Below are 26,449 nucleotides of genomic sequence, written 5' to 3'. Positions count from 1 at the left end.
TGCTACCAGCCTGACTGAGTAACACTGACTGATAGCTCTGCATCAGTGTGCCTAAGTCTGTCAAAGAGAGCCCGGAAAAGACACACTGGAGGGGAAAAGACATGATAAAACAAAGATCTCTCACAGCCAGAAGAAGCTGCAAGCATCTACCCCAAGATCAAGAGACAAATAAATGAGTGTCCAAGCATATTCGCAATTATGGATGCATGCAAGTGTGAACATTTCACACATGTATATCTCTTCTCATCATAGAGACATTAAGAGTAGATTACGGAATCATATTTGACTCTGTAATTAGGTTTTAGAGTCAATAATCAGATCAGATAGTCACCTTTCTATGTAAATAACTATTGTACAAGGCTGATGGGAGGTCCAACTGAATGATTAAACCACTAACACCGCCATAAAACACAAGGCCCATAAAAGCAAGACTGCCCAAGGTACTGCTGTAACAACTGCCAGTGTAGCAAAGCACCCATTTCCAGGAGGAGGAGAGATGACCATTGCATTGCCCAAGAACTTTTTCAAGCTCCTGCCTGAGAACTTTGCCAAGGTTTTGTAAATCTACTCACTCCCAACCTAAAGTTGTATCTGGGTTTCAAGGAAGGGAGTACAGTCATCAGACCTGTAAACACCACCTAATTCTTAGGACTTCTGGTCTCTAAAGGACCAACCTCCTCCCACTTGCACCCTCTGAGACAAACAGTGCTGTAGACTGCTCTAAAGTTGGACTCAGTTTGCTGGATTTACAACTCTGAATCAAGGAATAGTGTTGGATCCTAATGACATCAAGAGTCAGCATGTCATTTTTACTCATTAACCTTGTGAAGATTTGGCCTCCACGACACTAGGAAGCAGAATGATATGCCAACTGTGCTCCAGTTTATTGCAACACAAAAAACCAAGCCAGGAAATTTGTCTACATCAAGTCAACACCAGATTGATGAGCTCCCAGACCAAGCATCATCACTCTTGGTATGATGTATAAACAAAGGTGACTCTTGAGACAATCTGAGAGAATATCCCAAGTCCTTTGCTGGGTGCAGCAGTATGTGCCACTACAAGGAAAAAACTTATTTGTTTAACAACAGCCATGAAATTCTTCGGGGAAAAGTGTCAACATGCACTGAAGGGGCCTTAAATGCTTACTTTGTTCTAGGCAGCTCTTGCCAAGCACAACATCCTGGAGGCAGTGGCAGCTATGACAGGCTACAAATTGAAAGTTTTATGGATATTTAGGGAAAGATACTAGCACAGAGATCAGCCACAGAAAGTAAAACCCTGAGCAATTCCACCATCTGTGTTACCAAATTTTCTTAGATTGGCTCTGCTACTGAGCTGCCCCTGAGCTGCCATCAGACACAGTAGCCCCCTTCTAACACCATCATAGTAAGACAATCATCTCTCCTTCCTCTGATCAAAGATTTCCTTCTGCACCCTGAAATGTGTGGAAAATGATTTCTCTGTATAAATCATTAACAAGAGGTTTGTTTTTTATTTACTGCTGCTGCCACAGGATTCCTCCTTTCCCCTTTTTTTTTCCCCCCTCCTCCAATATTTCATTTTCACTTGCACAAGTGCCAAATGCACCAGCTTTCCCTCCATTTGGGAAAAACAAATAAATAAAATTTAAAAAAAAAACCAACACATCTGATCGAGAATGTACTAGGTCTTGGCTCAGCATCCATTCCTCAGAGCCATAAATGATGGCACAAGGAGGACAAACTAGACTTCGATCCAGGATCTAGCCTGTTCCCAATCTAGAGGCTGTACAAACAACATATGCTATTCCATTCTTCATGCTTCAGATGATACGAGGAGTAAGAAAGGGTGGATTTTGTCCATGCAGGCTTGTACTTGCCAAGTACGCAGTGATGTCTTGCTTGGTGCTGTATAATGTACAGAGCATCCCCAGCATCAAGGGGGGACTGTAGGAAAGCAGGGTGTATAAAGGGCAAGCAAGAAGGGCAATAATTTGAGGTACTTACAGGAAGGCATTGAGGCTGCTTTGCCTTGTAGAATGTATCAGTGCTTTGAATTTGAGGGAAGGGAGAGCATCTAGGTCAGCAAAACAAAAAATGCCCTTGAATCCTCATGGATTGCAGAAGAAAAAGCAGGAGGCAAAAGCAGCACAGGACACAGGCTGGATGTGCACAGGGCAAAGAGCAGCCCATGGTGCCAGGACAGCTGATGTCTTAGGATTTTAGCTTTTATATTTTTCCAATCCTGTACTGCTTTAGTGTATAACTGTAAAACTCCATATAGACTGTTAGCTACTGTATTCACATTTTGGTCAGGCAAAACAATTCCTCTAGGCCGGAAGCTCAAGGACACCTTACTGTCTCAGGCCCCAAAAGTCTAGACAAGAGTGAGTTAGGAGGGAGCAAACTGGGGTATATGACTTCATTACCTGAAGCTGTAATTGGAGGATTAACCCCTGATATGTAAATGGACCAAACTTATAATTGTCTGAAAAACTCGTGACTGTCGTTGTCATGGTTTGACACCGGCACAATGCCAGTGCCTTCATGAAAATACTCTCTCCCTGGTGTCTGCTGTGAGATGTGACCAGGAATAAGCAAAGCAGGCTCTTACATAGGAATAAAAAAAACTTTATTAACTAAACTACAAGGAAAAGGGGAAAAAAAATATACAAGGGAAATGAAAACTTCAAAAATACATCTCTTCTGTACCAAATTCTCAATACAATACATTTCTTTAAATCACTAACTCTTGGTCCGGCACCACTCTTTAGAATACTCAATCTTCAGTTCATCAAGAGGAGAGGAGTCTTTCTTGTACTATAGGCTTCCCCTGGAAACACCGTTGAAACCTCATGTGTTTCCATGTCACTCATAGCACTGCTCAGAGATCCTTTGCTATCATGACATCTTCCTTCCATGCCCAGTGCTCTCACCACTGCGCATGGAGTAGAGCTGCTTCTAGGGTTTTCTTTCAAGGATGCTTTGTCTCATTCTAAAAAAAAAGGCACAGTCTCTCCTTCGGGACACCTGTCCCCCCCAAATTTTTCACCTCCTGGGGCTGAGGGGTACCCACACTGAACCCTCCTGGTTCTGAGGCACCGCGTCCCCCTAAATGCAGTCTCTGTGTCACAGGAAAAAAAATGGTTCTGTCTAGGGCCACACAAGAAAAGTCTAGCGAAAAGGCCACTCCATCATCTCTTCCCCCATTTAAGAGTCTTCTTCACTCCCCTCATGGCCCATTCCCTCTTATCTCTTATGAAATAAACAGGGCCAGGAGACTTCTTCTCCTTTTTAATGCCTTTATTAAAAGTGATCAGCTCAGGATTGGGCGGCTCGTCAGGGCTGCAGTCCCCGTCGCGTCTCCCAACGCGACTCAGAGGAGGAGGATATGCGCAGCTCTGTCCGCTAGGGGCAAAGGCGGGGGATCCAGTCCTCGTGGGAGACTCTAGGGTGTGATGTCCCCATCAGATCTTGATTTCTCAGCATTCGGTGGCCCAGTCTCACCGCCAGGGACGACTCCCATGGTCAGGGCGAGAGGGACTTCGCATCTCTGCAGGCTCAGCACTTGGCTCCTCATGTCCAGACATCACTTTAGTCTCTCAATTCTTATTTGGCTCGTTGTTTTTGGGGTTTTCTCGTTGCATTTTGAGTCGTGGTCCCACAAAGCATTCTGGACTTTGGAGTCACTTTGCATAACCCCCCCCACCCTCTCAGGTGTCTTCCCTATGCCGTAAGAGAGCACAGCCTCGGGGAAGGGCCATCCACTCCACCCAGCCAGGCCTTTTACTAATACAAAAGAGGAGATAAGCCTCAACGACCCGGTATTACAATAACAAAGCACGAACAACCCTGGCAGAGACAGATCTGGCTGCGTGTCTGTAACTCTTTCTCACAAAAAAAAATATTAACCGAATTTTTGTTCATAACAGTCCCCCCTCTTTTTCTTTGATCGAGCTTGAATTCTTAAGCTCGCATCAACTAGCAATTTTTTGTTTTGAATCTACTGTAAATCTCTTGTGCACTTTGGTAATCATGGTTACTTAACCTTGTTACTTTTCTTGGTTTTTTCAGGTTGGTTTGTACAGCTAATACTGTTTTACTAAAATAGATAAATAAGCATAGTAAAAAGAGCAATCCTCCAAGTCTACACATAGTGAGAAAAGCTACCTTTTCCCATACATATTTTCTGAAAATCTCCAAGTTCTCCCACCCACTGGGTTCAAGTGTAGGAGTTTGATCATGATTATTTACACATGCTAATCTTTTTATTTCGTTTGAAATGTCCCTAATAATTGAATTCTTTATTTTTAATACTGCCTGGAGCCGGATGACTTTGTTTAACACAGATATTGGGGTCCGAACTTGGCTTTTACAATTTTGGATTTTCTATATTTCTATTTCACTTTCCCGATTTTGTTTAATTTCTCTCAAATCATTATATATAGGAACTCCCAAACTTGATCCAGTTTCTTTGGGTAATAAGAAAATTGGTTTTATCACCCTAGCAATGCAGTTGCCAGATGAGATCAAACTTAGGGGTTTAGAGCTCCCCTGAAATGTGTTCCAAAAGGGGTTTATCTCTTTTCCAGTACACTCATATAAATACTTGCAACAAACAATTTTTCTTACTATTTTCACCATTTCTTTGCTTTTTACTAGATCTGCTGAGCTTGTTTCAGCAGCATCACATTCAAAGCAAAACCAGGTTTCTCCTATAGGGCACTCTCCTAGGAGTGGCTGCCTAAAAGTGGCAGTATTCTGGGCTATCCAATACACTCTCTTATTTTTCTAATAAAGGACCAAGTGGGAGAGGTTAACACAATCAGGGTTAGAACTGATGTGGACTCTCGACAAGGAGCTCACTTCCTCTTCATAGAGGGGTTGGTAGCACTCTCTGCACGGCTCAGCTGGGCTCCCCTGAGCACCACCAGAAATCAGAGCCATCAGTACCACCCTTCCCAAGAGTCCGGTATGGGTCATCTTGCACAGCCTGCCCACCCGGCCTTGCCTCTTGGGGAATTTTTTACTGAGGAGAAGCTTCCAAGCTCTTTAGAGTCCCTTCTACCCGCTTCTCTGGTTAAACCTCTCTTGGTCTGTTCCCTAACAATTTTGGTTTCCCCCTCCCTGGGGAGTGTTCTGTAGAGGATTAACCTGGAGTCTTTAGAAATACATTGGGGAACTTAAACTAGAATTACTTATTTACAGCCTTAAACTTTTTACCAACAAAATTTACACAAAACAGTTTAGAAACACTTTAAGCAATATTAGAACTCTGATACCAATTTTTCCTATACAGTTCAGTCTTTTTGACTCTCCCTCCTGAAAGTCACCTTTAAATCCCAGTATACTCAGGTGAATCACCTTGTGATGTGGATGAATCCTTATCCAGTGCCCGGAGGTGGGTGGTGTGGACTCTGGCCCAATGCCAGAGGGAAAAACTGAGAGTCTGGCCCAATGCCAGAAGAAGAAACTGGGAGTCTGGCCCAATGCCAGAAGGAGAAACTGGGAGTCTGGCCCAATGCCAGAAGGAGAAAGGGGTGTAGTCCGGTCCAATGCCAGGGAGAATGGGGTGCAGTCCGGTCCAATACTAGAATGCCAGAGGGAAAAACTTGGTGTAGAATCCTGGTCCAATGCTAGGGGTGAGAGTGATGTGAGTCCAACCGTCTTAGTAATGAAGAATACCTGAAACGGGCTTTCAAAGACAGGCATTAATGGTCTGCTGTTAATGATTTTATCAAAATTCAGCTTCTCTGTTTAATGTTATTGGTACTTTCACACCACTTATTACAAGTTTAGTATTACTGGCCAGTTTTGGTGCTATTGGATATCCTTTCTACCTAGCTGTTTTTTTCTAACTTCAGATGTTACTTTGTTGAGACAGGACTTATCTGCTCCTGTATCAACCAAAAATTCTAATTCTTCATTTAGGGGTCCCACTTCAAAGTTTACCAAGGGCTCGTCTAGATGTTGCATCAGGTCCACTAAAGTGTAAAGCCCCTGACCCTCTACTCGTCACTTCTAAGGATTTTCTCTAAATTATCTCATTCCATGGCTATTGCCACATCGAGACTGAGCTTTCTACAAAACCTCCTGACGTGTCCTGGCTCTCCACAGTAATAGCAATGTCGTTCTCTCAAAGGGACTTGAGGTGTCTCTATCCCTCTTGCACCTGACAGTACAAGAGGCCTATCCTTGCCTCCTCCTGGTGGTGGACCCGCCCCCCCTGCACTTTCTTTAGCTACAGCAACCATGATCTTAGCCTTGGCCTTTGCTTTTTCTTCCTCCCTCCTTAAATACACCTTCAATGCCTCTCTTAATAACTCATTATTGTCCTTCTCTTGCCACTCTTCCATCTTTTCCAGTTTCCTCCTTATATCAGGCCAAGATTTGGTAACAAATTGGACTTTTAGTAGCATTTGACCTTCTGGGGTGTCTGGGTGAATTCTAGAGTACAACTGGAAGTTCCGCTTTAGGCGATTAAGCCAGGCAGCAGGAGCTCCATCTTTCTCCTGTGTACCCTCAAATGCCAATTGGGTGTTAGTTCCTTTGGGAACTGACTCTTTGATCCCCCATATTATCAAAGACCTATATTCCATCATGGCCTTCCTCCCCTCCTCCTGGTTAGGGTTCCAGCTGGGATCCGTTAGTGGCAATTTCTGTTCGCCTGATGGCACCTGGGGTCCAGGACGGTTATCTTTCTCCCAAATTCTTATGCCAGCCACCCTAATCATCTGGACCTCTTCTGGAGAAAATAATATACTCAGGATGGAATTCATCTCCCCCCAAGTGTAGATATTTGGACCTAGAAATTGATCTGCTTGGTTAGCTATGCCCACTGGGTCCTCAGCTAAATGCCCCAACGCTTTCTTGAATCCTCTCACCTCAGAAGCAGTTAGGGGAGCATTCACAAAACCAACACCTCCCGCTACTCCTCCCATAGGAACCTCTCTGAGGGGAAAGAGTCTCTCTGCCTTGGAGGTCTTGGATCTGGTGCTACAGTACGGCCCATCTTCAGATGCCAAACTACTTTGAGGGACATCTGGGTCACGCTGAACTTTCTGCCCATCAGCAGGTGTATTTGCTGATAGCTGTTTATCGGGCGAGGAGGCATTTGTGTCCCAACTAGGAGGAGGTAAAGGGACAGCAATAGGAGGGGGAGAAGAGCCTGAGTGAATATTAAGTGGAGCTGGAGAAGGGGTGGAGAATGCAGCAGGTGGAGTAGGCACTTGTGGTGGTGCAGAAGGAACTGGAGGGGATACTGGGTTTATCATAGGGGAAGCTGAAGAGGTAGAAGGAGGAGTTTGAGCAGGTGGTAATGAGATGGCAGCCGGGGGAAGAACCGGACCTGCCATTTGCGGTGCTTGAAGAAGAGGATTATAAGGTGGAAGGGCAGAAGGAGGCAAATAATCCAGGGGATCCCATCTTTTACTACTCCTATCATCCCCTCCTTCATTCCCCTCTTTCTTCCTCTGTACCTTACAAATTCGCACCCCTTCATCCCCAACAGCGCTCTTTAACCAGCAAGCTACATACAACAATTGCTCAGGATCAGTATCCCCTCGAGCTGTCAGATAATTATTTAATAGTTGGCACATCTACTTATCCTTTGTCCCACACCAAGGCCATCCGCCTTGCACCTCTAATTCTGGCCACACTTCCATACAATAATGGATCATTTTCACTTTATCTAATCCCTCCGTGGCCTCTATAGAATCCCATTTTACTAACAGTTCTCCTAAGGGACTATTGGGAGGTATGTCCCTCAGCCTCTTGCCGGTCTTTTTACTATTACACCCTCCCATTTTACAGGTCTTAACAGTAAAAGATCCCAAAGGTGCCTTTACTGACCGGTAATTTCAAAAAGAACCTTCTTTGAGGAGCTTCAGTCTCCTCCACTGAACTTCAAAATTTCTGCCTGATGCTCAGGACTTTATACTGAAACAACTGCCCGATCTCTTAATTGCCCAACTTTCCCCACGTCAGGTCTTACATCTATCGGGACTTGAACACACGATGCCTCGGGCTAAGAATCCGGGTCGTGCCTGACTCCCTCAGTCAGGAAAAACAACTGCCTGATTTTTAGTTTGCCTAACCCGCCAATTTTTAGGCTTCACCGTATCAGGACTTAAAAGCAAACCACAGCCTCCTTCGCTGGGGTTTTTGCCTGGCTCCTGTGCCAGGACTTACTTTTGCCTGCAGGGCTTGTGAGCTACCCGAATCCTTGTCGGGACTGACAAAAATCTTACGCAGATCCTTCTCGAGACTTACAAATGCTACCCTAATCCTTCTCGGGACTGACAAATAGGCCTGACCTCCCTCTGTCAGGGCCTATTTTGGGTGCGTGCTACTCATACAAATATTCCCTCCGCACGCCCGGAGGGGGGGGGCCCTTTATTCCCCCTTGGGAGACGACTCAGTCACGCTAATTCCAAGCACCGCCCCCTGTTCCCGGCCGGCTCCTTCGCAGGAGTCCGGAACCGCGTTACTGAGGAGCCCGCTCTCACTTCGAAGGTCCGGCTGCCGGCCTTCGTCTCATTCACACACGCATGCGTACGTCTCCCGCTCCCGCCACCGGCTTTCTCACCAATCCGGTGCTCCGGTGCTCCTCTGCGTCGCTGGTCCTGAGCCGATCCCTCTGGTCCTGGTAGCCAGCTGTCCTGAAGTTCCAAGATGGCCAGTCTTGAGTCTTCTTGCGGCATGGCTATTCCGGACGAGCGCCCCCAGCTGAAATAAACAGGGCCAGGAGACTTCTTCTCCTTTTTAATGCCTTTATTAAAAGTGATCAGCTCAGGATTAGGGCGGCTTGGCAGGGCTGCAGCCCCCGTCGCGTCTCCCAGGGCGACTCAGAGGAGGAGGATGTGCGCAGCTCTGTCCGCTAGGGGCAGAGCCGGGGGATCCAGTCCTCGTGGGAGCCTCTAGGGTGTGATGTCCCCGTCAGATCTTGATTTCTCGGTGTTCGGTGGCCCAGTCTCACCGCCAGGGATGACTCCCATGGTCAGGGCGAGAGGCTCAGCACTTGGCTCCTCATGTCCAGACATCACTTTAGTCTCTCAATTCTTATTTGGCTCGTTGTTTTTGGGGTTTTCTCGTTGCATTTTGAGTCGTGGTCCCACAAAGCATTCTGGACTTTGGAGTCACTTTGCATAACCCCCCCCCACCCTCTCAGGTGTCTTCCCTATGCCGTAAGAGAGCACAGCCTCGGGGAAGGGCCATCCACTCCACCTAGCCAGGCCTTTTACTAATACAAAAGAGGAGATAAGCCTCAACGACCCGGTATTACAATAACAAAGCACTTAGAACCCTGGCAGAGACAGATCTGGCTGCGTGTCTGTAACTCTTTCTCACAAAAAAAAATATTAACCGAATTTTTGTTCATTACATCTTATCTCTTATCTCTCTTCTCATTCAGCTCCAGGAGGATCAGCATTTGTAAGGGTTCTATCATGCAAGAAAAGGGTTAAAATTTCAGTCTCTGCTTGTCCAGAGCTTTGGAGCTCCCATGCTGCCCTTCCAGGCACTTTCTCACCACACCCTCCCCTTCTCCTTTTCAGCCGGCCGCTATTAAATTCAGACGCCGGCTCTCCCTCTCTCTCTCCCCTGGGGCGGGGAAGGGGTGGCTGCCCGATGTCTCTTGGTGCTCCTCCACTCTTCCATCCTCAAGAGCCTCTTCACCTCCCATCTCTGTCCAGGCCCAGGCCTACCGCATGTCTGCCCCTCCCCCGCCCAGCAGCAGCAGCTGGACGGGGGAGGGAGATCTGACCTCTTTCCCGCAGAAGTCCCAAGAGAGCCTCCCAGAGCAGCAGCTCTGCTTTTAACCCCTGTGTGTTCTCAGAGGAGTGTCCAAACTTGAGTGGCTACACCAGGTGCCAGTATTAAAATCTGAACACCTATTGGTGACCACAGCATATCCCAGAAAACCTACTTCCTCAAACCACGTCAGTCATCCCTCTTGGGTGTAGCCTCTGTTCCAGACAGCCACTCCAAGGCATCACAGTGATGTCAAGAGCATGCCGGTGGAAAGACCCGAGGCCAGGAATAAAGACAAGATAACTAACAGCTGCTGGGGTTAAAAGAAAGGAGTAGCTTTGCCTCTAATGCGAAGAGGAAGAAGTTACACTAGTATTGCAGTGACTTGTGAGGGTTCCTCAGGGTGAGAGAGATGGACGAGAATCTTGCTTCATGATCAGAAGGCTGGATTTATTAATATATAATACATTACTACTATACTAATAGGAATAGAGAGAGAAGTTGCAGAAGCTTGCTAAGCTAAGAATAGAGTAGGAATCTAATCACCAAGTTCTGTGTCCAGCAGAAAGAAAGGACAAACTCTCCTGTGAGTGGTCAGCAAATCCAAACACTCACAGAAGACCAATCACAGATGCACCTGTTACATTCCACAGCAGCAGAAAATTATTGTTTACATTCTTCTTCTGGGGCCTCAGCTTCCCAGAAAGGACAAATCCTAAAAGAAAGGATTTTTATGAAAAAATGTCTGTGACACACTAGTGCTGGGAGAAGTTGAGTCAGGTCGGAGATAAGAACCTGCTAAGTACCTGCACACCTGAAAGACTTCTCCACCTGAACTATTTTATGATGCTCTTTCTGTGACATGGCACACATTGTTGTAGTGTGTTCTGTTAGTTTATTTAATTACTCCCCTATTTTCTGTATCACTCCCCCATTTTCTGTAATGGTTCTGCCCTCACCAGTTCTTCCCACCATGGTATTGTCTGTCATTTGGTTGCCTTGGTTACTCCCGCCTCAGTTTATGTCAATCCTCTCTGTTATATAATTTCCCCTCCCCCGTGTTTCCTTATATGTGAATTTGTTCTCCTCCCTGGGCCCAGTCAATCACTCCCCACTCCTCCCAAGCCTCCAGAATCTTCTTCTACCTGGGAGTTATGGTTGGCTGTGGCTCCGGGGCCCCTCCCTTATAATGTAACTATTGGTTTCTCCCCAGTGCCTATTATGTTAAGTCCACTCCCCTACCTTCCCCTATTGGTCCTTTGTAAACCCCTCCCTGAGATCCCTCCTCCCCTTTACAACCCTGTTGCACCCTTTGTTCGAGGTCACTCACTGGCTGACATGTTAGATACCAGCCAGGTGGTCACTCCCTGGTTGACACGTTGGGTTCTACAATAAATCTGACAAGTCCCCAGTGAGTGTCCGGGCTCTTTACTCTCGTCAGCCAGCAGTGATTCCGTCCGCTGTGAGCACAGCCCAAAGCCTTCTGATGCCGAGGGGTGCTCACACATTTGCAGTTGGGTGTTGGCCGCCTTTCTGCCAGCCGGACACCTGACTTTAAGGCCACACCACGCTGCAACATATCAACCTCCCTCCAAGGCAGCAAATAGGATTGGGAAGACCAGATTCATGACTGAAATCCCTAATCAAGGACCAGGACTTTGGGTTTTTATTCCCTTAGAATCATAGAATCATAGGATTGTTAAGGTTGGAAAAGACCACTAAGATCATCAAATTCAACTGTTAGCCCAGCACTGCTATGTTCACTGTAATATATCATGTAAAGTAATTCATGCTTAAGGGGAAAATGTATAAATTAAAAATGGTAAAAGGAATTTAACATCCAACAACCCTCTGACCACGAGCAACCTGGAGACAGATTACTACATCAGAATTACGAAACTCCTGGTGGCAGCAGGAGAGCAATGCTTCGTTCATTAATGAAAGAACGTGGCAGGCGCAGAGATGGGCTTCCTCCAGAACCATCAGGGAACACCCAAAGACAATCATCACTTGATAGATATCATCAATCAAGATAACTGAAGTCGCCAAGGAACATACATCTGAGTACACAACTTCCCCTGACATGATCAGCAACCACCACTACTCAGGAAACAGCAATTGTCCAGCTTTGCACAGTGAAAGAAAACTTCATACATATGCAGGGTTACAAAAGAAATCAGGGTACCTCTGCCTCAGGCATAAAAAACTGTATAAAACAGCCCCGCTGGAAACGGCATTCATGAACAGAGGGATATCCGACGCGATAGAGGTCAGATATAGGTTCACCCAGCACTGATCCCGGGCTTTATGCTGTCTCTTTGGCTGTGGTTTTTGAGGACCGTATTTTGGTCGCGAAAATAAAATCTTTTGCATTTATTAATTTGGCTTTCTGGTTGATCATTTGTAACATTCACCTTAAAACCATTTCCCCCACTAAACCATGTCCCCCAAGTGCCACATCCATAGGTTTTTGAACACTTTCAGGGGTGGTGATTCCACCACTGTCCTGGACAGCCTGTTCCAATGCCTGACCACCCTTTCAGTGAATAAATTTTTATTAATATCTAAGCTAAGCCTCCCCTTGAGCAACTTGAGGCACATTCTTCCTGTCCTGTTACTTATAACACTTGTAACATCATCTACTTCAGAAGGATGTCAAAGGTTAGGATGAGGTCAAAATTTGGGGGAATCCAAGGTGAAGTCAGTCATGGGTGCCCCCTCTTTCCATCAATGACCTTATGCGTCTCTGTCTCCTAATCTGAGTCCTTCTTTTAGGTCTCATCCAAGCAATGTTGAGTCTGTGGGCACCAATGGGTCAAGAGACCCCTGAATGGAGGTATCCATACCACTGTACCCCAGATGGAGATGAATGGAGGTTTGAATATGGTCCCAATATCTACCTAGCCACCTCACATCTTAATGTTATTTTAATTGTTGCTCACACTGTTTTTATCAGAGGTTTTCCTTGGGAGGTTTTGAAAGACTGAAATGTTAAAGGTTAATGACTCAATAGGCCATTTGCAAAAGCAGCAGGTGCTTTACTGAGATCATGTGTGCACCCACCACTGGAAGATGATCACAACAAAACAACCTTTGTTTAGCAACAAGCTGGATTTTGAGCCAGATAAGGGAAAAGGCTGGCAAGAAACAGATTCTGTTGGGTGGGATATTTATCATGCTAATATAAGCATGATAAATGCTAATATAAGCATGATAAGGCCCAGGTGCAAGACTCTTTCTCCTGTGCACTGGGGGTGGGGGGGGAGGGGGAAGAGATTGGCATTGGTGCATTCACACACAGGTCTGAAGGCCTATTCATCCCTTCTGATAAGGCATTACATAAGAAACAGCAGTCATGTCTTAGAAGAGGTCGTAAACCATCAAGGACCCCTGAAGTGCCCCCAGACTAATTTCTGATACCTTCCACCAGACGACTGCACATGATTCACAGTGTTGCAAGTGTAAAACTCTCCTCCCCATGGGAGGTACCTGGGTTTTCTACCTAAACCTGAATGTATGTTAACCCATCAAACTTTGTGTTTTGGGGGCTTCAAGACTGCAACCATTACTTTGAGACATCTAAATTGCAAAAATCAAATCTTGTCTCTGGATCCACAGACGGTGATATTTTTCCTCTCCACTATCTACTTTTAGCCTTTCTTTCTCTTTCTTTCTTTCTTTCTTTCTTTCTTTCTTTCTTTCTTTCTTTCTTTCTTTCTTTCTTTCTTTCTTTCTTTCCCTTATATATTTTCTTAAGTGATATTTTTATACTTTTATATTGTTATATTTCCATAGATAATAACCAAAATGGCTACATACCTCCTTTCCATTGAAACCAAATTTTCCTAAAATAAACCTGCTTTATATATATATATATATATATATAAACAATGGTCATTCAGTATCATTAGTGTTTCACTCTAATCCACCCCAAGGGCTCTATTAACAAGAACTTCAGTTACCCTTGCCTCAGAGGCGGGTCATAACACAGGTCTGTTCATTGAGCTAAGACTGAAGAAAATGTTCTGGCCTGAAAATCACACTTAAAAGGCAACATGTTTTAAGAGCAGATGTATCTTCAACTCTGTTTCTGTGATGACCTCTGTCATGGTTTGATGCTGGCACAATGCCAGTGCCCCCATGGAAATACATTCTCCCTGGTGTCTACTGTGAGATGTGACCAGGAATAGAGCAAAGCAGGCTCCAACTTGGGAATAGAAGGAAAAAAAAACTTTATTAACTTACAATATATAAAAGAAACACACACAGAACTTGGATGAAAACCTTCCAAACATTCCTCCTCCCCCCAACCAAGTTCCCAATACATCACACTAAGACAAAACCTTGGACTCTCAATTCAGTTGCTATCCCTGAGATCACCAACTGTCAGTCCATCATCACCCTTCAGATAATCAATTCTCAGTTCATCAAGAGGAGAGGAGTCCTTCTTGTGCCATAGGCTTCCCCAGGAAACACAGTTGAAATTTCCTGTGTTTCCATGTCACACGTGGCACCGCCCAGAGAACATTTGCCATCATGACATCTTCCTTCCATGTCCAGTGCTCTGACCACTGCACATGGACCAGAGCTGCTTCTAGGGTTTTCCTTTTAAGGGTGCTTTGTCCAGTTCCAAAGAGAGCACAGTCTCTCACTTTCAGGACACCTGCCCCCCCCAAATTTCACCCCCTGGGGCCAAGGGGTCTCAAGAACAGAGATCTTTTCTTCCACTGAAGATTGAGAGCACCAACCACCCTCCTCACCCGTCATCTCTGTTCCCACACTCCTTCACATAACAACACTGAACTCTCTTGGCTCCAAGCCATTGCCTTCCCCTAGATGCAGTCTCTGTTTCACAGGAAAAATGGTTCTGTCCATGGCTATACAAGAAAAGTCCAGCCAAAGGCCATTCCATCATCTCCTGTCACCTGGAATTCTTCTCAACTTCTCTCGGACATCTTTCACTTGCACAAACCTGCATCACACTTGCCCATTTCCTGATATTCATCCCTATCTCTCTTCTCATTCAACTCCAGGAGGATCAGCATTTGTAAGGTTTCCATCATCCAAGAAAAGGGTTAAAAATCTCAGGCTCTGCCTGTCCAGAACTCCCACGCTGCCCTGCCGGGCACCTTTTCACTGCACTCCCCACCCTTCTCCTTGGCCACCCGTGCTATCAAATTTCAAGGTGGCACAGCAGGCACAGACACCAGCTCGCTCGCTCTCTCTCTCTCTCTCTCCTGGGGGAGGGGGGGGGGGGGGGAGTGGCTGCAAGATGCCTCTTGATGCTCCTCCACTCTTCCATCCTCAGGGCCCAGGCCTACCTCACCCGGCTGCACGGCTTCCCCTCCCCTGCCCAGCCGGCAGCAGCTGGGCAGGGGGGGTCTGAACTCTTTTACCACTGGAACCCAAGAGAAAGTTTTCCTGGGAGTCCTCTGCTTTTATCCTCCCCACATCCTATGACACAGAACTGGGATCTAATGTAATTGACACGTATAGTAAATTACATTTACAACACTTATCCAGCAGGATTTGTAGGGACAGTGCCTCTCTCTTTAAGTCAACAGACTAAAGAAACACCATCATCTTCAGGATACCTAAAATGACAATCTGTCATGCCATCAGAAACCATGGCCTCCATTTTTTTGTCCCATTCATCCCAAAAGAGGACAGAATCCTTCAATAAGTCCTGTTTGTATCCATCTGTCAACTCAAAGTCCAGCAGGTTAGACCATTCTGCTCTTTAAAAGTGAGTCATTAGAATAATTTAAAAGGGAGAAGTGTTTCCTCTTCTTTTTCCACTCTCACCTTTTCTGAATAAATTGGAAAAAAAATAAAGGAACAATTGCCAGGATTTACTCAACCTTTCAGGAAAAAAATTGCCATCAAACAAAGTGAAAGCAGGACATTTTTCAGCCCATTAGATGAAGGTTTATGGAGCTTACAAGGATGTAAATGTATGCACTAATACTTTAAACAGGTGTGCAACCTTAGGAACAATGGACATGTATAATAGGACTTTGCCCAGATGCCTGCTGTAACACTTCACATGTATACAATCCTGTTTCAACACTTACTGAACTTCCCCCGTACAGGTTCATGTCTCTGATCCCTTCTGAAAAAGAAGTGAGGAATTCAGCAAAGAATTATTCCTCTTACAAAATTCTATTGAATCCTCACTATAGAACTCTATAGGAAGGCTTGAGACAGAAAAAGAAGAAAAAAAAATTTAAAACTACAGGAAGGATTTCCTTGTGTAGCAAACTAATAGTATTTCAGAGGAATTTTGGTGGAAACCCCTTAAAATCAAAATTTTAGCAAGACTAAGACAAGAGAGGCAGGCACAGATCACAGCATCACTCCAGAATACACTAGGTCTAGAAAAACAGAGGGAAGTTAGGCCAGTATCCAAGTCTTAGAAATCACATCAGAAGATATATTCAGGATACATGAATCACATGGAGCAAAAATGTGACTGTAATGCCTTGCAGTTGGAACTCTGTTTTGAGTATCATAATTTTCTCCCTTCCATCTTAAAAACAACTTCTCCATTTGCTGAAATACCAGTGAAGAAACAGAATGATTAGTTGTACACACATATATATCTCGGTTTCAAAGATTAAGGCTAACAAAAATTTCCAAGTAACTTAAAACTTCAGGATTCCAATCTTTAACCCATCTCTAATTTCAAAGTATTCAAGTGAGTCCTGGGTTACCCCATGTTTGCCTACCACACATTCTTCTGAACAGCTTTCCCAAGCACTAATTCAGGAGATATCATAGTACAGTAGAGGAAACTTTGCTGTCATGGCTGCCACATTCATAGAACTCTTATCTGCCCCGGATTGCACAGCAACCCTTACAGGAAAAGGAATTCACTACTCAAAGACACTGAGAAGCTAGATAAGTCACCCCACAATGGTATTTAGAAACAACCCCAGCACCCCACTCTGCCAGGCATTTGTATCCTGATATATCATGCACTGTAGAGCCAAGCCTTGTGCCATGTCGTGCTCTGGTGTTCACCAGGGCAGGTCAGAGCCTTGCCACCACCTTCTGACCTCATATTTGCATGGAAATTAGTCTCCTGCATGGCTTTTCCACACACTGAGTTTGGTTTCAAAAAAGTGCATTAGACTCACCTACCCTACATATGGAAGACAACTGAGGGTCATTCTTACCATCTGCATAACTCTTTTTTCACTGCAAAGCCCCTGTGCTGAATGGACATGTACACTAGCCCCACCACTGTCCCTACTCATAAGCAAGAGTAAACCTGACCTTGGGATCTGTGGACAATACTCAATGACTATTCCCAGAGTACTTCTCTGGCTGCCTTCCTGTTTGGTCATGCATGCTTCAGCCCTGTCACTTTTCCCTTCATTTCAAAAGTCAACAGGGTCATCATCACACACTGTCAATGGCACATGCATTTGGTGGACAGGCAGCCAGGCAAGGATCAGAGAGATATAGAGGCCTGAGACCTTGCAAAGATCCCCAGCTAGACTTGGAACTAAACTAAAGCTAAACTAGAATAAAATAAAGATATAATCAAGCTTAGATCAAATCCTCACAATCCTCAGAGTGTTTGAGGTCTAGAGTTTTGATTTGGTCTTTTGAAGACATAGGTGCCTAACCTGAGAAAGTTTTGAAATTTTTAATTTCATAAAAGACAACAAAATCCTAAATTAAATAATGTCAGAAGACTGCTTTTCACATCCAGCTGCCTCACATCTAACAGTAAAAGCTCATCATTGCATTGGGACAATCTGTGCTGCCAAGTGAATCAAACTCCAAAAGGGCAAAACAGCCCCTAGCTCTGCCCCCTCTCAAGAGCTGATAAATATTACCACCCCCTACTCCTTTCACACATTTCCTCATCTCTGAAAGACAAGCTGCATTATTCTCTGACGGCTTTCATTCAATTTAAGAAATTATTTTGTCTTCTTTTGTTCACCCAGCTATTTATTCCCCTTGCTTTGCTCTTTCTACAACCACTTAAATGTGAATGCAGAATCCAGGTGCCAGTTGCAGAGCTGCACTTGTTTCCAGCATCCAGGAGATCTCTAAGCAGGTCCAAAAATGAAATGAACTTTTAAAGCCACCTCAAGTGAAGCTTTCACAATGGCAGAAGAAGAAAACTGTCTCTAAGAGTTTGAGTGCTCCTCAGAAGCAGCTGTGCTAACAATGTGTGCTTGCAACTTGATTTCATGCCCATGTCAGAAGGCAAAGCAGTCCCAATTTACAAAGTTTGGAAATTGTTTTCAGATCTGACAGTCCTCCCAGAGTAAAACCTGGAGTTGAGGGGTTTTAAAGTCCATCTTTAATCAAGATGACAAATTCCTAACAGCATGTGTCATTTTATTTCCTCAATGAGAATAACAAGAAAGGAAACTTTTTTTTTAATCAAGTTGGAAAAAAGAAAGTAATGAGAACAGAACCTATAATAGCACCAAAACCAGTCCCAATAAAAACCACAAACCCTGCAGCAAAACACTGAGAGCCTTTTCCTCTAAGGTTCTCCCACAGATTCTCACCTTCCTCACTAGGCTTTGAACTTGCTCTAAACCTTGGATTCCTGGTGCCTTAAGAGTGCCTGGACTTCCCAGCAATGAGGATAGATCTTACCATGGATTTCATCTGACCACCTGATTTTTTTACGCAGAGATTTGCTGTCATTGTCTCAACACTGAATGCATGTTTAATAGCGACACACATTCAAAACCCTGTGTACCTACACGTTAAGGTAGGCAAAAATGAGATGCTGAATTTTCTGAACATGGATTACATCCTATTCAATTGGCCCTCCATGCATCATGAACCACATTTTGGCAGTTATTAATGCTGCCTTTCAACACCACTGCAGACCCACACATCACAGATACTCCAGAGATGGGTATTTAATGAGGAGCAAGAAAAACCACCAAGACATATGGTTAAAAAAAATCCATCATCAGTTCACTGGGACAGTTTTCATCTCCATTACAGCAATCTGTTGGATCCAAAAACTATTTTTACATGATTCACTGGACAATAGCCTTTCTTGCTGCTAGTTGGGTCAAGAGTCAAAATTGCTGTGTAATTGCAAGTCTCAGAGCACAAGGCAAGAGTTTTTCAGTCCTGGAGGATATTGTCCAAAGGGGAAAGAAAACAGAAGGGAAAGATTATGTGTGAGCAATTGAGCCCTACTGAGAGAGCAAAAAAAGTCACTGAACCTGAGATTAGCCAGATCTTATAATGGAAAGAGTCCTGTTGGTAAATTGGCATTTGCACCTAAGAGGTGTGTGCTGGGGAAAAAGAACTCAAAGGATGGGTCAAAACAGAGCAGAAGAGGAGATTAAGCAGCACCTGAAGCAAAAAAATGATGGTTGGACCTTTTTGAGCATTTAACTCCTCGAGGTAATTGAGCATGCAGCAATAGCAATTGCTAAAAAGGAACAGTTCCCAACTTAATCAAATTACATTATTGGAAATTATACTTAGCAAACTCAGTAGAGAAACCCAGTAAATATCAAGTTGAGTTAAATAGCTCAGTTATCGTCCTTATTAATAATAAATCATGGTCACTGTTTCTTTTGTTTGCCAACAACTAACATAGTTAATAGTTCTGCACACACCTAACACACCATTTTATTACATTTCAAAGAGTGTATCCTCCTAAAACGCTAATGTGCCAACAATCTATGCTAGTCTTTTTGGAAGGAATCAAAGAGCTCAAAAGAATTGAAATAGCATCAGCAAAAAATTATTTATCTCCATCCCTAGTTGCAGAGAAAACAGAGGTTTTCTTGGCTCAGTTACTTCTCAAATAATTTCTGGTTTCAATTATAACTTTGAGTCTGAGAAGCTTTAAAAAAATAAAAGTCAAAACAAACAAGAGATGGAAGAGAAGTCTCCACTCATTAAGTGCTTCCACATTTTTCCCCTTGCTTTTACATAACCCTTCCAAGCTAAGAGCAGAGATTAGAGTACAGCTCCATTGTTTGGAAAGATTTTTCTCTTTTTGGCTAAAAACCAAATGAAAATGAAAAAAAAATTCTCCTTTAAGTGGAAGGAGCTTCTGATGAAGGGAACAATCTAAGTGAAGGACAAGGAAGTGCAGAAAGGTATGTGTGAAGCAGCTACTTGCACATTTTCCCATTAACATGCTCCATCCCTGGAAGTGTTCGAGGCATGATTGGACAAGGCTTGGAGCAACCAGATCTAGTGGAAGGTGTCCCTTCCCATGTCAGGGGTGCTGGAACAAGGTGGCCTTTAGGGTTCCTTCCAACTCAAACCATTCTATGATTCTATTATTCCCTAATAGGCATATTATTTTGCTATGATAAAAGGTCCTGGACACCAGTTTTTTCAGGTTCATGCTGTCACTGCCTAACTTTGGCAGCTGACAGCTGATTATATAATTACTGTAGCCTGCACCAAGTTAGTCCTGGCTGCAGGGGCTGTGGGATCAATAATTTTTTCCATTTGGGCCCATAAATATTCCACACGGGAATGAATTTATTAGCAGCATTTTCCCCTGCAGTCGTCTTGTCAATACCAAGAGGCTCAGATGCTCTCCCTGTCAGTGGTGCACTTGCTGGCTCCAAGCTCCGCTAGCCTCGCACATTCTTTACGGTGTGACAGACGGACACAGAAGGACATACGGTATGTCCTTCCCCCCCACCGCGGGCCAGTGGCTAATGAAACACCTCTGCTTGCGGGAAACAGCCTGTCAGGCCCCCACTACCCCCCTCCCTCCATCCTCCTTCTCCTTGCAAAGCCCGGCTGAGCTCACCCTGATCCCGGCAGCCGCGGAGGCACCACCACCCCATGGCACCGGGATGGGTGTGTGCCCCCCGCCCCCCCGCATCTCCCCATGCATGAAGCCCCTCGCATTTCCCCTTGTGTGGACCTGCCTGCCAGGGTGTAGCTGGACCATGTGTCTCTTAGTTCCTCCCCCCTCCCTCCACGGGCCGGACTACCAGCGGCCAAATGTCCTTTGAGTATCAAGCGTCAGACCCGGGATTTTCGGGGCCGTTTATTTGAAGCGGAAACGAATCGGAAATGCTTTTCTCAAGTGCCTTTTGGAAACATAAATACAGCAGGAAGAGGCAGAGGCAGGGGCAGCGCGAGGACCGCCAGCGCCCGGTGGGATGCACACACAGTCACACTTACAATCACAGTGACACACACACCGGGCAGGAAGGGCGGGGGGGACCTGATTTCCCAGTGCCCGCCGGGGGAACCTGGCGAGGAAGTGGCTTGAATATGCGAGTGCTCGGCAGGAGCCTTGCGCCAGGGCTGGGGTTAACAATAGCCGCCCGCAGCTGCAGGCTGCGTTTGCCTCCCTGCCCCCCAAATCACCACCTCCCCGATAATATAGGTGATATTCAGACTAAAATATCACTTTCACTCGGAAGGGGAGGGAGGGACGCCGGGGGCTTGAGGGCGTCAATCACCAACTTATTAATCATTATTAAGCCATAGAGCGGGGGGAGGAGCCCGCATTGCTAATTACTCCTCCCCTTCTCCACACCCATGCCTTCCCCTATACTTCTTTGCTCTCCCAAATCGCCGATTTTCAGGGCGGTGTGTCCTTTTTAATGTCAAAACAAGCCAGGGCACCCCGCGGCAGCGGAGGTCCCCCTCCTCCCCCTAGCACCGCCACAGAGCCCCACGCACACACACAAATCCCCATAGCTACAGTGTTGCTCTCTAGCTGCAATTTACGAAGCGAGAGGGTGGTCGTGTCCCCCACAATTTCCACACGCACACACACATAACTGCCACCTACACATATAAACACATATAGGTTATGAAAGGTGACGGGGGGGATAACGAGGGGGATAAGGGGGGATAACTATACAAACTCCTAAAGAAATTCCACCCCCTTTCCAGTAGCACGGTCTTAACCCCCTCTCGCTCACACACACCCACACCCACCTCCATCCAACAGCCACAAAGCATTGGAATGGAAGGGGTCGCAGGAGGAGAGGACTCGCATGCATTGCACAGAGAAGGAATATTCTCCCCTTCCCTCGAAAAACTAACTAAAGCCCTTTCCGCGCCATTGCAAAGTCACAACATGCAAGAAAAGAAGACGACATTAATTTCTGCATGCAGAAGGGAAAAAGTAGGGGGAGGGGCGAAGGAAAAGGCTAGAGAGGTACGACCTTCCTGCAATCCCGATCATCAAGGCAGACCTTTTCTCGATGGCTCAGTTTTTTTGTTGCTTTTGTTTGCTTGATTGTTTTTTGTTTTTCCTTTACTTACCCATATCCCCAAAACGGCAGCAGGGACTTCTTAGCAGCTTCCTCTTCTTCTTTCCTCCTCCTCCTCCTCCTCTGACTTCTTTCTTCTCTTTTAGATCCCGATTCCAATCCCTCGCCACAACCCCCAAAGGTGCTTTTGCTTGTGTTAAGGCAAACCTATGCCGGTGTTCATCTGTCACATGGGGATGAGGGGAGCACCCGGCCGCGCAGCGCAAGCAGAGCGCAGAGGGAGGAGGGCGGGGGGAGGAGGAAGGCACCGAGGAGAAGATGGACGGACAGACAGATGGACAGATAGCTCGAAAGATACATGATAGATAGAGAGAGATAAACAGGATTCAAAATAAATTGAAAAAGAAAAATGGGGATGGGTAGAGAAGAAGGAAGAAGGGAGGTGAAAGAAAGGCAGAGGGGAGGAGAAAAAAAAAAGGCGAGGAAAAAAAACTCCTAAACAATGCACTGGATAAAATCCTGGATCTGAAATCGATGGAGGGAGCTTGTCTCTTGCTTCTGGTTCTTGGAATTTTTCCTTTCCTTTCCTTTCCTTTCCTTTCCTTTCCTTTCCTTTCCTTTCCTTTCCTTTCCTTTCCTTTCCTTTCCTTTCCTTTCCTTTCCTTTCCTTTCCTTTCCTTTCCTTTCCTTTCCGCTGTTTGGTGGTAGTGGTTGTTTGAGAGCCTTTGTAAGGGGGGCAAGGTGGGGAGAAGCTTTTACAGTTTTGCTTTTCCCAGCGAGTTTTTCCCCGGGACGTGAAGGGGAGGCGGGGAAAAGAACACCCTCTTCTCCTGAGCGGGAGGGGGTCGGTGCTACACACACACACACACACACATACGCACAAGCCCCGTCCTTTTCCCTGGGAAAGGGTGCGCATGGGGGTGGCTTTTTGTTCACCCGCTGGATTTCTTTCATTTTGTCTTTTGATCTGGTTCCCCCTGCTCTCCCTCCCTGCAAGGGGCAGTGATTTGGTTAAGCAGATCTGAGGAGCTGATGTCTCAGTCGCTCTCTCGCTCGCTGCAGTAGTCCTGCAGCACTGGGAGGGGGGAGGGAGACAATAAATGGTAATGATAAGGCGTGCGCACGCACACACACACTCGGTGTGGCTGCAATGCTTAGTCCTAGGTTAACGTACTCAACAGTGCCACTACCTGACACAACAGCAGCACTGATGGAGGCAGGGGAAAATGGAGTCATGGAATCACAGAGAGGTTTGGGTTGGAAGGAACCTTAAAGACCACCTTGGTCCAACACCCCTAACATGGGCAGAGACACCTCCCACTAGACCAGGTTGCTCAAAACCCCATCCAACCTGGCCTTGAACACTTCTAAGGATGGAGCATCCACAGCTTCTCTGGGTAACCTGTTTCAGTGACTCACCACCCTCACAGTAAAAAATGTCTTCCCAATATCTAATCTAAACCTGCCCTCTGTCAGTTTAAAGCCATTCCCCCTTGTCCTGTCACTCCATGCCCTTGTCCAAAGTCCCTCTCCAGGTCTCTTTTAGTCCCTTTAGGTACTGGAAGGTGTTCTGATGTGTCCTTAGAACCTTCTCTTTTCCAGTCTGAACAACTCCAACTCTCTCAGCCTGTGCTCATAGGAAAAAAAAAGTGTAGCAACAGATCTATGGCACAGGTCCCAGTCTAACACCAGCTGGGTAGGAGAGTTTTACGTGGCTCTCGAGATGCCAGCATAGCCCTTACCAAACCATAAGCCTACTCAACAAATTTGATGAGTATGCGCCCTTGGCCCCATTGATTTTTCTCTCATCCTTTCTGGCAAAATAACCTAGATAAAACACACACCAAACCTTTATTTCCTTTTGGATCTTTCCACATGGCCAACATCTGCCATGATGCTTACTAATCCCAAACTCATGAGCTTGGATAGAGGCAACAGGCTGTTCCCATCCTTCTCAGATCAACCCCACTCCCACCTCAAACAAATACTCAATTCAAAAACTTTAGAATCGGAAATCTTACACTGAAAATGTTGATATTTCTGATTGAAAACAAAGAATTGTCTTTTCAAATCAGTGCTTTGACATGGAACAGAAGTTTGTTTGTTTAAATTAAATCACCTGACTAGAGCTACACTGTCATTTTGTATCTGAATGAAACAAAAAAAGGAATTGCTTCAACATTTCTTGTCAGAGATGCCAGTGACATCTTCTTGTGAAGAATTTTGCTTTTGAAAGCTTTTGGCAGGTAAACTGTGTGTCAAAGAGCTCCATTGACCATCATCTTCCTCCTTGGAATAAGCTGATACATGATTATTGTCTTGATTGATTTAACAGAGAAAACCAAATTATGGACCCAAATGCCAGAAAAAAAAAGGGGGGGGGAAAGAAAGAAAAAAAATCACTTTTCATTTTGTTTTGTTAGAAAATAGTGTTTTGTTTATATGTAATAAATTTGGGATAAAAAAGTGCATTGTGAAGCTTTGCTTTTTTCATCTTGTATTTCTTTTCTTCTGGAGAGTATACATATACATACACAAATGTATTTAGGCAACCTACTTAAATAATTTCAAACCAAGAAGTTCAATTTGGGAAGCAATTGAGATAATGAGTCATTTAACACTCACTTTGAAAACATGGAACACTCTAAAGAAATAATAATAAAAAAGCCTCAAATATACTAAAGGAAGTTTTTGATTGACCCAAAGTTATTTTTAGGCCAGTCATATAGAAATGCAAAGAAAAAAAATCATACCTGGTTACCTGTAGACATCAAACTTTGAAAAGACCCATCAGGATCAATTTCATAAGTAGAAAATTACCCATTCCTTTAAGCAGTCACCTTGTAGGAGGACGTGTGTACAAATCATTGTGGATCAGGGTTGACATCAAAGGTTTTCTTACTGTGCTGGTTTAAGCTGGGGTAGAGATTATTTTCTTCCCAGTGGCTGTTATGGGGCTGTATTTTGGATTTGTTCTGAACACAGGGTTGATAATATAGAGATATTTTTGTTATTGCTGAGCAGGGCTTATACAAAGCCAAGGCCTTTTCGGCTTTTTGTACTGCCATGCTGGCAAGTGGGCTGGGGGTGCATGGGAGGCTGGAAGGAGACACAGCCAGGACAGGTGACCCCAACTGACCAAAGGGATGTTCCAGACCATATTGCCATCATGCTCAGTATATAAAGTGGGGGGAAGGAGGAGGAAGGGGGTGACTGCTTGTCTTCCCAAGCGACTGCTATGCATGATGGGGCCCTGTTCTCTTGGAGATGACTGAACACCTGCCTGCCCATGGGAAGCAGTGAATTAATTGCTTGTTTTGCTTTGCTTGTGTGCCTAGCTTTTGCTTTCCCTATTAAATGGTCTTTATCTCAACTCATGAGTTTTCCAGCTTTTACCTTATTGATTCTCTCTCCAATCCCACTGGTGGGGGAGTGAGCAAGTGGCTGTGTGGGGCTTGGCTGCTGACTGGGGTTAAACTATGATGGGTTTGTCTTCTAGATCTAGAATTTTTTTCTTTTAAAAAAAATCTCTTCCCTCTGACTCTGCTGTGTCTTGGGGACTTCATACAATGTAAGTGGATAATCTAAAAAAAAAATTTCTTCATTTTTCACTTAAAAAATACTATGGTGCCACTCTTGTGCCGGGGTCAAGGCAGGAACAGGCGAGAGGCAGGATAGTAGAAAAGGCAAAGAAGGCTTTATTCAAAAGAACTGCGTGGTTTTTATAGAATGGTACAATAGATTCTATTCTATTGGCTAACTAACAGAAACATCTTTCTTATGCACTGTCCTTGACAGGAACAGAAAAATAAAGTAGAAAAACACCACCTGCAAATTGTTTAAAGTCAACAAGTTATCACATCTTTCCAGCTCCCTAAAACTTCTCACAAGCTGCTGTGAGAAACACTTGCCGTTTCTCTCTCTGTGTCCCATGGCATCCACACTACAGCATCAAAAAGTTGGTTTGACTCCTGCAGTAGACCTGAGATGAGTTTCCTATTTATGTCTAACAACCTGCATGTAACCTTGACTGCATGACTGTTACAAATGAGTGTTTGAGATCACTTAAAAAATCACTGGCAAGAGTATAAGAAAAAGTCAGATTTAATATTAAGTGACAAAGCCCAATAATGTTCATTGGCAAGATTCACTCTCCTACTTACAGGACAGTTAAGGCACAACAAAGGAAAACAAGTAACAGCAAAACCAAAAAAAAATCCAGGCCATCAAAAGAGAAATTAACTGAAAAACTATGTAAGGAAGTGTGTGTGTGTGTGTGTGTGTGTGTGTGTGTGTGTGTGTGTGAAAAAATGACAGTGCAGGCAAAGATAAAAAGGAGCACAGCCTAAAAGCTTAGCAGGACTCAGCAGTACTTTAACCTAACTTATACCTTGAACCTAACAATTAAACAAGGGAACAACACTTATACCTAACTGTGAAAAAACTCTAATCACTTGTTTTTAAATTTTTAAAAGTTTAATAGTAATAAAATGGTTATAAAAATAGTAATATAATTAG

General features: G+C 44.7%; 1 long non-coding RNA gene across 1 annotated transcript in view; it reads right to left on the bottom strand.

Annotated features, from left to right (window-relative positions):
* Nucleotides 1–22,990, bottom strand: part of LOC141726897 (uncharacterized) — a 67,745-nt gene extending 44,755 nt beyond the window's left edge. Inside the window, exon 1 of the long non-coding RNA XR_012577840.1 lies at nucleotides 21,984–22,990. This is a non-coding gene — a long non-coding RNA (uncharacterized LOC141726897). The remainder of the gene's footprint in view (nucleotides 1–21,983) is intronic.
* Nucleotides 22,991–26,449: the final 3,459 nt, after the last annotated feature.

The sequence above is a fragment of the Zonotrichia albicollis genome, chromosome W (genome assembly GCF_047830755.1).
Source record: "Zonotrichia albicollis isolate bZonAlb1 chromosome W, bZonAlb1.hap1, whole genome shotgun sequence".
Taxonomy (NCBI): Eukaryota; Metazoa; Chordata; class Aves; order Passeriformes; family Passerellidae; genus Zonotrichia; species Zonotrichia albicollis.
The sequence above is the reverse complement of the archived record's forward strand: the minus strand, read 5'-3'. Positions and strand labels throughout refer to the sequence as shown.